This window comes from Amblyraja radiata, unplaced genomic scaffold (assembly GCF_010909765.2).
Source record: "Amblyraja radiata isolate CabotCenter1 unplaced genomic scaffold, sAmbRad1.1.pri S111, whole genome shotgun sequence".
In the NCBI taxonomy this organism is placed as follows: domain Eukaryota; kingdom Metazoa; phylum Chordata; class Chondrichthyes; order Rajiformes; family Rajidae; genus Amblyraja; species Amblyraja radiata.
This window is the reverse complement of record NW_022630101.1, coordinates 417,733-431,162: the sequence shown is the minus strand read 5'-3', so window position 1 is coordinate 431,162 and position 13,430 is coordinate 417,733. Positions and strand designations below refer to the sequence as shown.

The 13,430-nt window shown below is 47.3% G+C and overlaps 1 long non-coding RNA gene across 1 annotated transcript; it reads right to left on the bottom strand.

Moving 5' to 3' along the window:
* Positions 1 to 10,031: 10,031 nt before the first annotated feature.
* Positions 10,032 to 13,226, bottom strand: LOC116969150. The gene is made up of 4 exons (XR_004410647.1): positions 13,193 to 13,226; positions 11,761 to 11,783; positions 11,561 to 11,679; positions 10,032 to 10,277 (listed from the first exon to the last, which is right to left on the bottom strand). It is a non-coding gene; the product is annotated as an uncharacterized LOC116969150 (long non-coding RNA).
* Positions 13,227 to 13,430: the final 204 nt, after the last annotated feature.

Here is a 13,430-nt window from a genome sequence, read left to right as displayed (position 1 = left end):
GCTTTCTCAGACAGTCTCGCCAAGGCCCAACATACCCTGAGGGTGCGGTCTGTAAACTGCTCTCTACATTCCGGGCAGGAATTTCTCCCCTCCCTGTCCCAACTCTGTGTGATACAGGAGCGGCAGAAGTTGTGCCCACACTCCAGTGACACCGGATCGGTGAAGAAATCCAGGCAGATCGGACAAACTATCTCCTCGGTTAAACTCTCAACCTGGTCTTTCGAAGCCATTTTAACTCCTCCTCTTCCTGGTTCAAAACGCATCCCCTTTCCCTGAACAGCTGACCATCTGCAGTACCGCGAGTGTTCACTGCTCACGCTGCCGTCTTGGGGAAATGAATGTAATTCGGCTGCAAGTGTTCTGTGTGAAGCTGCAGAAACATGGAACTGCAGATGCTGCTTCACAACAAAAAGGCACAGTGCTGGATGAACTCAGCGGGTCAAGTAGCCCCTCTGGAGAACATGGACAGGAGATGTTTCGGGTCTGGATCCTTCTTCAGACTGATTGTAGGGGCGGTGGGTGGGAGATGGAAGAACGATGGAAGGAAGGGGGCAGGACAAAGCCTGGCTGGTAATAGGTTGACACAGTTGAGGGGGGAGAGGAGGGAGTTGATCGGCAGACGGTTGTACAAAATCCAGAGATGAAAGACAGAAAGTGCGTGACAAAATGATTGAGGACTTGCGAATTGTGTCTTGATCTTCAAACACACTTCTCCTCAGTCGGCCAAATGTTGTGCATATGCACTGAAGGCGCTGGTGAATTTCACCATCAATGTCTGCCTTCCCCTGGGAAGAGGAGCGCCGGCCACAGGACCCGAGGGTCACCATCGTTACGACCATTTTAAAGGAAGGAGTCAAATCCACCCGCGGAAACTATGGAGGGTTCTCCCGCTCTCTACCACAGGGAGGGGTCAGTTACACATTAAACTGTCCTGAATATAGATGAAAGCGGAGAGTAGCGCTTGGGACAATATAAGGCAGGATAAAAAGTTGGAAAAAGCTGCAGAGTAGATTCACGAAGGTGGTGCCAGGATTTGAGGGCCAGAGCGAAAGAGAGAGGTTGGGCTGGGAAGGATTTATTAATTGGAGTGCAGGAGGCTGAAGTGCATGGGATCAAGAGGTGAATGGATAGGGTGAATGCAGTCTTTTACCCGGAGTAGTGGAGTCGAGAACTAGGGGACACAGGTTTGTGGTGAGAGGTGCAAGATTTAATCGCAACCTGGGGAACAATATTTTCACACAGCGGGTCATGGGGAAATGGAACAAGCTGCCAGAGGATGTAAGGGAGGCTGGACAACAACTTGTCGACGGGCTTTAGGACCCGGGGGAGCCCGGAGCTGTGGAACAATCAATGAAAGGGGCGGGGCACGGCTGAGGGGAGGCGGAGCTCAGCCCCGTCAATCACAGCCCTGACCAGAAAGCCGATGTCATTTGTAATCAGCTTCGGGTAAATTTCATTCCCTTAAACTAAATACATCCGTGTTTCCTATCGTGAATTGTTCATTATATTAGGCTGCACAATAATATTCGTTCTATAGCAAACACTGTTATTTTATTTAACCGTCTCATGTGCAAACTTGAATTCAACTCAATGATTCAATTATACTCTATTGTCACATGTATCAAGGGACGGTGAAATTCTTTGTTTTTGCATGTAATCCGATGAAATACAGACCTCACCCAGGCAGTACAGAGAGAGGCGCCAACCCGGCACGTCTTTGGGAGACCCCGGAGGAAAACCATGCAGACACAGGGAGAACATGCAAACCCCACATAGACAGCACCCGGTGTCAGAATCGAACGGGTCTCTGGGTGGACCAGTTGCACCAATGTGTAGGTTAATTGGCGTCTATAAAATGTCCTTTACGTGGATAGAACTAGTGTTCGAGGTTCGCTATTCGGTATAGATGGGCCGAAGAGCCTGTTTCCATGTTGTATCTCTAAACTAACCTAATCTAAAAGGCTTTGTGGGGAAGGATTGAAATCTAAGACACTGATGTGCTGTCTCCAACATGACTGCCTTCAAATAAATGTACAGTATTGTTCAAAAAGCCACTCTGGGACTTAGTAAGCGATTGATTTGACACTGAGAATGCAAAGAAAGACATATAATTGTACTAATTGAACAAAGAGGACACCCTTTGGCCCACAATGTCAAAACCCATATGATGCCTACTTAACTTTTATTTAACAGGGAACATAAAAACTGACTGCAAAAGTTTTTATAGATATGTGAAAAGAAAGAGATTAGTTAAAACAAATGTAGGTCCCTTGCAGTCAGAAACAGGTGAGTTGATCATGGGGAACAAGGATATGGCGGACCAATTGAATAACTACTTTGGTTCCGTCTTCACTAAGGAAGACATAAATAATCTGCCGGAAATAGCAAGGGACCGCGGGTCAAAGGAGTTGGAGGAATTGAGTGAAATCCAGGTTAGCCGGGAAGTGGTGTTGGGTAAATTGAATGGATTAAAGGCCGATAAATCCCCAGGGCCAGATAGGCTGCATCCCAGAGTACTTAAGGAAGTAGCTCCAGAAATAGTGGATGCATTAGTAATAATCTTTCAAAACTCTTTAGATTCTGGAGTAGTTCCTGAGTATTGGCGGGTAGCAAACGTAACCCCACTTTTTAAGAAGGGAGGGAGCGAGAAAACGGGGAATTACAGACCAGTTAGTCTAACATCGGTAGTGGGGAAACTACTAGAGTCAGTTATTAAAGATGGGATAGCAGCACATTTGGAAAGTGGTGAAATCATTGGACAAAGTCAGCATGGATTTACAAAAGGTAAATCATGTCTGACGAATCTTATAGAATTTTTCGAGGATGTAACTAGTAGCGTGGATAGGGGAGAACCAGTGGATGTGGTGTATCTGGACTTCCAGAAGGCTTTCAACAAGGTCCCACATAAGAGATTAGTATACAAACTTAAAGCATACGGCATTGGGGGTTCAGTATTGATGTGGATAGAGAACTGGCTGGCAAACAGGAAGCAAAGAGTAGGAGTAAACGGGTCCTTTTCACAATGGCAGGCAGTGACTAGTGGGGTACCGCAAGGCTCAGTGCTGGGACCCCAGCTATTTACAATATATATTAATGATCTGGATGAGGGAATTGAAGGCAATATCTCCAAGTTTGCGGATGACACTAAACTGGGGGGCAGTGTTAGCTGTGAGGAGGATGCTAGGAGACTGCAAGGTGACTTGGATAGGCTGGGTGAGTGGGCAAATGTTTGGCAGATGCAGTATAATGTGGATAAATGTGAGGTTATCCATTTTGGTGGCAAAAACAGGAAAGCAGACTATTATCTAAATGGTGGCCGACTAGGAAAAGGGGAGATGCAGCGAGACCTGGGTGTCGTGGTACACCAGTCATTGAAAGTAGGCATGCAGGTGCAGCAGGCAGTGAAGAAAGCGAATAGTATGTTAGCTTTCATAGCAAAAGGATTTGAGTATAGGAGCAGGGAGGTTCTACTGCAGTTGTACAGGGTCTTGGTGAGACCACACCTGGAGTATTGCGTACATTTTGGTCTCCAAATCTGAGGAAGGACATTAATGCCCTAGAGGGAGTGCAGAGAAGGCTCACCAGACTGATTCCTGGGATGTCAGGACTGTCTTATGAAGAAAGACTGGATAGACTTGGTTTATACTCTCTAGAATTTAGGAGATTGAGAGGGGATCTTATAGAAACTTTAAAAATTATTAAGGGGTTGGACAGGCTAGATGCAGGAAGATTGCTCCCGATGTTGGGGATGTCCAGGACAAGGGGTCACAGCTTAAGGATAAGGGGGAAATCCTTTAAAACCGAGATGAGAAGAACGTTTTTCACACAGAGAGTGGTGAATCTCTGGAACTCTCTGCCACAGAGGGTAGTCGAGGTCAGTTCATTGGCTATATTTAAGAGGGTGTTAGATGTGGCCCTTGTGGCTAAGGGGATCAGAGGGTATGGAGAGAAGGCAGGTACGGGATACTGAGTTGGATGATCAGCCATGATCATATTGAATGGCGGTGCAGGCTCGAAGGGCCGAATGGCCTACTCCTGCACCTAATTTCTATGTTTCTATGTTTCTAACTTAAGATAGATACAAAATGCTGGAGTAACTCAGCAGGTCTGGCAGCATCCCTTTAGAAAAAAGACTGGTGATGTTTTGGGTTGGGTCTGAAGAAGTGTCCCCACCCAAAATGCCGCCCATCCTTTTTCTCCAGAGATGCTGCCTGGCCCGCTGAGTTCCTCCAGCACTTTGTGTCTATCTTCTGTACCTCTTGCCAGATGGGTTGGGAGAGCAGAGGGAGTGATCGGGGTGAGACCCACCCTTGATAATGCTGGTGGCCTTGAGTGAAGTGTCGATGGAAGGGAGGTTGGTTTGCGTGGTGGTCTGGGCAGCGGCCACAATTCTCTGCAGTTTATTGTGTACTTGGATGGAGCTGTTCCAAAACCAGGCTGTGATGCATCGCGATACAATGCCTTGTGTGTCGCATGTGTATTAATTAAATCTGCAGCAATAAGACCAATACTGTCTGCAATAACACCTGCTTCTCTGTTTTACAGGTGAGGAAGCTGTTTCCTGCCCAGACTGACTTGGCCAAGAGGTTGCTTCTCATCTTCCTCTCCGTGGTCATCCTGCAAGTGTACTTCGCTACTGAGGAAGAGCCCGGCCGTTCCTCAACAGAGATGGACAGTCCCAGCGACCAGCCTTGGTGCGGCGCCGCACTCATCCCTACTGCGTCGGACAGAGCGGAGACACACTGCATCCTCCATCTCGTGGCAAGAAGCCAATGGAAGCCTCCCAACCGCCCAGCGATGTCCCACCAGAGATTAAAGTTCACAGGTTATAGGAGTAGAATTAAACCATTCGCCCCATCGGGTCTACTCCGCCATTCAATCTGCCCCCTTCACATCCCATTTTCCTGCCTTCTCCCCAAAACCCTTGACATCCGTTCTAATCAAGAATTTGTCTATCTCTGTCTTAAAAATATCCACTGACTTGGTCCCCACAGCCGTCTGTGGCAATGTGTTCCACAGATTCACCATCCTCTGACTAAAGATGTTCCTCCTCATCTTCTTTCTAAAAGAGCACCCTCTAATTCTGAGGCTGTGACCTCTGGTCCTAGACTCTCCTACCAGTGGAAACATCCTCTCCACATCCACTCTATCTAAGCCTTTCATTATTCTGTATCTATCAATGAGGTGTCCCCTCAACCTTCTAAACTCCAGCGAGTTGAGGCCCAGGGCTGTCAAGCGCTCATCAAATGCTAACCCACTCATTCCTGGAATCATTCTTGTAAACATCCACTGGACCCTCTCCAGAGCCAGTACATCCTTCCTCAGATATGTGGTCCAAATGTGCTCACAATACTCCAAATGTGGCCTGACCAGCGCCATATACAGCCTCAGCATTACATCTCGGTTTTTGTATGCCAGTCCTCTTGATATAAATACTAGCATTGAATTTGTCTTCCCGGTTGGGTGGGTGGACTAGACCACATGTCACATGTACCGAAGTACAGTGAAAAGCTTTTGTCACATACTAACCAGTCAGTGAGAAGACAACACATGATTCTAATTGAGGCATTTATAGATACGCGCTGAGGGAATAATGTTTAGGGCAAGGTAGAGCCAGTAGAGTCTGATCGAGGATAGTCCGAGGGTAACCAATGAGGTAGATAGTAGTTCAGGGCTGCTTTCTAGTTGTGGTAGGATGATTCCACCCTCCTTAATGAGGTTCCCATTTCCCATGCTCTCCAAACCTGGAGGGATCCCATTTCCTTCATCCCTTCCTCATTTTCAGCCTTTCACAAGATCGAATTTTAAAGCGTGTTCATCACATCCAATAGTACTTTAGTGTAATTTTGTTTAGAGATACAGCACGGAAAGTTACGCCCTGTGCTATTTCTAGCAGGCGAGAGAGACATTGGAATGCAGACACACAGCTCCATGTAAATTGCAGCAGGGATGGGCAGGGTGTTGACGAAGGCGTTTGGCTCATTTGCTGGGTCTGTGAGGGTACGAAGTACAGGATTTGATACAACTGTACAAGCCACTAGTTTAATTCAGTTTAGAGAAATAGCACGGAAACAGGCTCTTCAGCCCACCGAGTCGGCGCCAACCAGCGATCCCCGCACATTAACACTATCCCACACACACACTGGGGGCCGTTTACAAATGTACCAAAGACAATTAGCTTACAAACCTGTACATCTTTGGAATGTGGGAGGAAACTGAAGACCTCGGAGAAAACTCACGCAGGCACGGGGAGAATGTACAAACTTGGCACAGATAAGCACCCGTAGTCAGGATCGAACCCGGGTCTCTGGCGCTGTGAGGCAGCAACTCTACCGCTGCGCCACCGTGGTTCAAATCAAAGCCATTTAAAAGTGACTGTGAGGCAGCGGTTCCACCTGCTGCACTAATGTGTTGCCTTACAGCTAAATATTCAAAAATCCTGAACATATGACCAGGAGTTGGCCATTTGACCTCATAAAACTCAGGCAACACACGAACGGTTAATGAAACACTTCAGGCCCCTGTTCCAGCTTCCCCACAAATCCTTTCATCCGTTTATTCCAAAGCAATATATCTACCCGAACAAAAAAGATACAAAGTGCTGGAGTAACTCAGCGGGTCAGGCAGCATCTGTGGAGAACATGGATAGGTGACGTTTCACAGAGTGCTGGAGTAACTCAGCGGGTCAGGCAGCGTCTGTGGAGAACATGGCTAGGTGACGTTTCACAGAGTGCTGGAGTAACTCAGCGGGTCAGGCAGCATCTGTGGAGAACTTGGATCGGTGACGTTTTGGGTCGGGATCCTCCTTCAAACCTACTAAAAAACCCGTGCGGACCAACTGGCGGGAGTTTTTACGGACATTTTCAACCTCTCACTTCTGAGGTCTGAGGTCCCCACCTGCTTTAAAAGGGCATCAATTATACCGGTGCCCAAGAAGAGTAAGGTGACGTGCCTCAATGACTATCGACCAGTGGCACTAACGCCGGTGGTGATGAAGTGCTTTGAGAGGTTGATCATGGAGCAAATCAACTCCTACATCGACAAAAACCTGAACCCACTGCAGTTCGCGTACCGCCACAACAGATCAACGGTGGATGCGATCTCGCTGGCCCTCCACTCCGCACTGGACCACTTGGACAACAAAAACTCATATGTCAGGCTGTTATTCATTGATTACAGCTCGGCATTTAACACAATCATCCCCTCCAAACTGGTTACCAAACTCGCAAAACTGGGTCTCTGCGCATCCCTCTGCAACTGGATCCTCGACTTCCTCGTCCACAGACCACAGTCTGTTCGTATTGGTGGAAATGTGTCAGCCTCAATAACAATCAGCACGGGAGCACCTCAAAGCTGCGTGCTCAGCCCCCTGCTGTACTCACTCTATACCTATGACTGCGTAGCAAACCACAGTGCGAACTCCATCATCAAGTTCACTGACGACACCACTATTGTGGGGCGTATCACTGATGGGGATGAGTCAGAGTACAGAAGAGAGATCGAGCAACTGTCCATATGGTGCCAGCGCAATAACCTGGCCCTCAACACCAACAAATCCAAGGAACTGATTGTGGACTTTGGAAGGAGTAGGAGGGGGACCCACAGCCCCATTTATATCAACGGGTCAATGGTTGAAAGGGTCAAGAACTTCAAATTCCTGTGCGTGCACATCTCTGAAGATCTTTCCTGGTCCGAGAACACTAACGCAATTATCAAAAAAGCTCATCAGCGCCTCTACTTCCTGAGAAGATTACGGAGAGTCGGATTGTCAAGGAAGACTCTCTCTAACTTCTACAGGTGCACAGTCGAGAGCATGCTGACCGGTTGCATCGTGGCTTGGTTCGGCAATTTGAGCGCCCTGGAGAGGAAAAGACTACAAAAAGTAGTAAACACTGCCCAGTCCATCATCGGCTCTGACCTTCCTTCCATCGAGGGGATTTATCGCAGTCGCTGCCTCAAAAAGGCTGGCAGTATCATCAAAGACCCACACCATCCTGGCCACACACTCATCTCCCTGCTACCTTCAGGTAGAAGGTACAGGAGCCTGAAGACTGCAACAACCAGGTTCAGGAATAGCTACTTCCCCTCAGCCATCAGGCTATTAAACCTGGCTCGGACAAAACTCTGATTATTAGCAACCACTTTCTGTTATTTGCACTACCAGTTTATTTATTCATGTGTGTATATATTTATATCATGGTATATGGGCACATTTATGTTTTGTAGTAAATGCCTACTATTTTCTGTGTGCTTAAGCACAGGAAGAATTTCATTGTCCTATACAGGGACACATGACAATAAACTCACTTGAACTTGAACTTTCTGTGTTTACAACTGCTAATTGGATCAGTTGACTTCATTACTGGGGCCATGCTGAATTCATTGATCAGTTGTAAGTTTAGTAATGTTTCTATTATTTAATTATATTTATTTATTGCTCTTATTTAATCTGTGTGACCTTATGCTTGTAAGGTGTTATGAATAATAACTTGCGCAGGGAGATGTAGACTGCGTACTAACTTCATCAGAGAGGTGAAAGACATAAATCTCTTGTTGCAACAGGGATTGTGAATAGATTGTAACGTGCACAGATGTTTGATGAACAGTGTAGGAAGGAACTGCAGATGCTGGTTTACACCAAAGATAGACACAAAATGCTGGAGTAACTCACCAGGTCCGGCAGCATCTCCAGATAGAAGGAAAGGGTGACTTTGGGTCGAGACCCTTCTTCAGATAGATTCTGTTCACTGCAATAAAATAATGTCATCAATGTTGTCAAGTGTGTGTGTGTCTCTGTGTTTTTCTGCATCGTTGTGTGTCTGTGCGCACGCGCTCTGTGGAAATTATGAATACATACATCCAGTACCTCTTGGAGAACCATCTTCATCAAGAGCAAGGTGGACATCAAGAATGACGGGTATTGGCGGGCGGGGGGCGGGGGGTCATGTTGCCAGGTGCGGCAGCAGGAGGTAGACAGGACTGTTCGGTACCGTGTCGGAACCAGACAAGTGGCGACTCTTGTCTGCTGCCCAGGTGGTATGTGGTATGTAAAACAAAGCATTTCACTGTACCTAGGTAAGTACATAACTTGTTGGAGAAAGAGGGCAGAATAGTTAGCGTGAGGATACATAAGGATACTTAGATTGTTTGGTTTAATTTCGAGATACACCGCGCAAACATCGTGTCCGTGCCGACCAGCGATCCCCGCACACTAGCGCTATCCTACACACGCGAGGGACAGTTTACAATGATACCAAGCCATACAAACTGTTAGCCTACAAACCTGAACGTCGTTGGAGTGTGGGAGGAAACTGAAGATATCGGTTAAAACCCACGCGGTCAGGGCGAGAAAGTACAAACTCCGTACCGACAGCACACCCCTCTCACTTCAGGGAATTCCCGATGTTATTCCGCCCTTCTATCTCCACCTACCACCAAACTCGCCTTTGCGCCGCTGTTGAAGTCCGCACCAACACCGCTTGTGTCGCGTTGTTACTCCGGGGGGGGGGGGGGGGGGGGGGGGGGGAGTTTAGGACCCGGGGGAGCCCAGAGCTCAGGACCCGCCCACCCGCGGCTGCTGCTGAACCCGCGGGCAGGGAGATTGTTTTAATCTTAATATTTTCACAAAAGTAATTTCTGTTCCGCTGCCGGACGCGGTTAACGCGTTAAAATGAACGGATCGACAGACAGACAGCTCTGATTTCAGTTGCTGTTTATTTCACTCTTCCCACATTTACATTTTTTTTACACACCCGGAGCAGAACCGGAGCAGATTCTCAGCCACTCGTTTGGATCCTGAGTCCAGAAGAAAGGATAAAGTTTCTCCGTGAATTTATTCCCAGTGAAGGTGTGGAGATGAGACTTGGTGTCCGCGTCGTAAAATGAAACTGTCCCGGACTCGTAACTGAGATAAACTCCCACCCTCCCGGGGATGGGACGGGCGGGGAGACGGGATTGAGGGGAGGTGAATGCATGAAACTTGTCATTACACCGCCTGATGCTCCAGACTCCAGTCTCCGGGGTCAGTGTGACCCCTCTCTTCCTCTCCACAGATTCTGCGGCGACTCCCAGACTCCAGAACCGACTCCCCGCCACCTCCACCTCCCAGTAATGTCTCCCCGATGTGAATCCCTCCGTTCCCAGCACATACAGACTGACTGTAAACCTCTTCCTGGTGTCAGGGAGACTCCTCCGCGTCTCGGTCCGTCTCACCGTCTTCCGATCCTCAGACACCTCGAGCAGCGCATGCGCTGTTTCCACATCCAGGGTGACGGAGACTGGGGGGAGAAGCAGAAAATCAGAGAGTCCCCGGGGGTCGGGGGGAGACTCGGGCAGCGCGGCCCCGGGACCGGGGGAGCAGCCGCTCGGCCTCAGGCACAGGCGGGCGGACAACTGGAACCTTGCCCGGGATTTCACCCCAACCACATCGGATGGACAACAGACATCTTTCCCGGAGTCTTAATACAGGGAAGGAGAGGGGAATTTCGTGAGATGGGGGAGCGTGGACGGACAGGACGAGTGCGGAGAGTGGGGAGGATTGCGAGATTGCAGTGGGGATGGAGAAATGAAGCGGGCTATTCATATATGGAGGCAGATCGGAGCAAGAGGATATTGAGGTGAGTGGTAGTTTGAGGTTGTTAAAGAGGAGATAGAGGTGTGGGGTGGAGTCGCCATGATCTTAATGAATGGGGGGAGACCCGAGGGGCAAGAGCGGTGCTCCTGTTAATTTGAGTGGAGGGTGAGAGAGAGGGAGGGGTGGCTTGGACCATGGAAAGAAGCAGAGGTTGAATGATCGGGTGTTGGACAGAATGGGTGGAGACTTGTGGTTGCGGCGTCGCTGAAAACAGTGCCATGGAAGATGCAACAGTGACAGGCAGGGTGGTGAAGAATGTGTTTGTCACTCATGCTTTCATAGGTCAGGATATTAAATACAGCGTTTGACACAATACGGTTATTAGAAAACTAGAGAGGGTGCAAAAGGATTTACAATCATTTCATCAGGTCTGGGTTAGAAGGAGACGTTGGACAGGCAGCGACATTTGTCTTTGGAGCCCATCCGGCTGTTTTTATAGATGTGTATGAGATCTATATAAGGTGCACAGATAGGGTGAATAGCCAAGTATTTCACTCAAGGTAGGATAGTCTAAACCCAGAGTGCATCAGTTTATGGTGAGAGTGGAAACAGTAAAAAGGAGCATCTTTTTCAGTCAATGCGTAGTGTATGTATGGAACGAACTGACAGAGGAAGTGGTCAAGGCAGCGACAATGACGACATTTTAAAGACAGTTGGTTAGAGACATGAATAAGAAAGACTTGGAAGAATATGTGTCAGACTCAGGCAAGCTTGGTTGGGCAACTTGGTTGGCATAGTCATGTTGAGTTAAAGGGCCTGTTTCTGTGCGACATCTCTCTCTGATTCTGTGATGCTTTTCTGCAGCTGTGTTTGGTGAAATAACAAATCTTCAATTTCCCTTCAGTCCAAAATACCATTAATGTTTGCATCTATACATTAACTTAAAGATGTCAGAAACAAGAACAATGGAAAGGGTATAAGCTATACCTTGCTTGATGCCATCAGGTGTTTCTGCCAATACCGTGTTGTACAAAAAAGGATTATCAAATTTTTCAATCAGCAAGTTATCATCTACCACCGACAGTGGTTTGGCTTCATCACGAACCCTGCAAATATTTAACAGCGGGATATCATCTGAAATATATTCAGCAAAACCTTACAATGCTTCAGTCAAGACAATGCCCTACCTTTGCTTGCGACCAGCTTCCTCCTGAAATAAATAAAACAAAAATCTTAATTGACTGAGGGACCAAATTTCTACAATCCTCTGATAATTCCCATTTCCCAACTCTTATTGCCGCTGCCATGCAGACAGAAAGCGGATATTGCCGCAGAGATATAGAACAATGGGGGAAAGCACGAGGAATGTTCATGAGAATGACGTCATAACTGAGAGGATGGAACTGCATGCAAAGATCGACACAAAAAGCTGGAGTAACTCAGCGGGACAGGCAGCATCTCTGGAGAGAAGGAATGGGTGACGTTTCGGGTCAGGACCCTTCTTCAGACTTCGGGTCTCAACCTGAAACGTCACCCATTCCTTCTCTCCAGAGATGCTGCCTGGCCCGCTGAGTTGCTCCAGCTTTTTGTGTCTATCTTTGGTTTAAACCAGCATCTGCAGTTCCCTCTTGCACAGAACTCAATGCAAAGACTGGGCAGGTCATGGGATTTTATCTGGAGAACATGTCAGGAATGATGAGATAGAATTTAAAATTATCAGTGGATTTTAATGGGTGGGGGTGAAATAATATCTCTACTTGTGGGGAGACCAAAAATCAAAGCTGGAATGTAACATGGTATTCAACAAGTACTGAAAAGAATGCAGTGTTGGGAACATGGACCTCACTTGTATTGGAGGAACTGAAGCCAACAGCTGAGATAAATTTAAGGACAAGCGGGATAAACACGTGACATCCTGGAATTTGGGGTATTGTTATCGGTGTGGAGAGTAGATAGGAGGGATGATGAGTGGAGCAGAAAGCTTGACTGGATAGGATGGGCCAAATGGTCTGTCTATGATGTAGAATGGGATGTCATTCTATGGTGAAACAAGATGGACAAAACAAACAGAGCAAATTCCCCCAAGGTGACCACCCACTGCTGATGGGAACCGGATATAGATGATCAATCTGATGTGTACGCCACATTCTAGATTTCAATGTTAATCCCCACAATGTGGTCATGGCTGATCTAGCCCAGGACTCAACTCCTCCTCTTTGCCCCATTCCCTTCAATTACAATCCCCCGAATTTTCAAAAATGTATCTTCCTCTGTTTTAAATACGTCTCACAGGTTAAACCTCTCAGTCTCTTGGTTGGAGAATCCCAGAGATTTACTGCCCTCTGTCCATTCGTGGTCCTTGGGATCAGATATAGGATCACCTGTCGTTGTTCTGAACGCTACAGAATACAAACACCTCTCTACATTCCGGCCAGGTATTCCTGAGATCGCATAGTTTAAACGGGAGGCCAATTAGTTTGAGAACAACAAAAGCTGGAACTGATGAAACATTTACTCAGTTCTCAATTACTGGTAAATGCAGCATTTATTTCTGAAATGTCACCCACCATTTTGTGATTGTGCACTTTCACTTCACCAAACTGTAGTGTAACCCCTCACCTTCAGAAACACCACACTGTCTTTTTGATCCATCTGTTGCTGCAACTTTAAGAGTTCCTCCTGAATGGATTTTAAATTCTCTTGAATCTTTCCAAGATTTGTCTCCATTGGATTTAGAATCTTCTTCTCTTCCTCCCGGATACCTGCCAGTGTGCGCTGCTCTTTCTCAGTGAGAATCTGGTGCAGTTCAGCAAACTGGGATGTGATCTTGGACTGAAGGTTGTGTGACTGTTCCTGT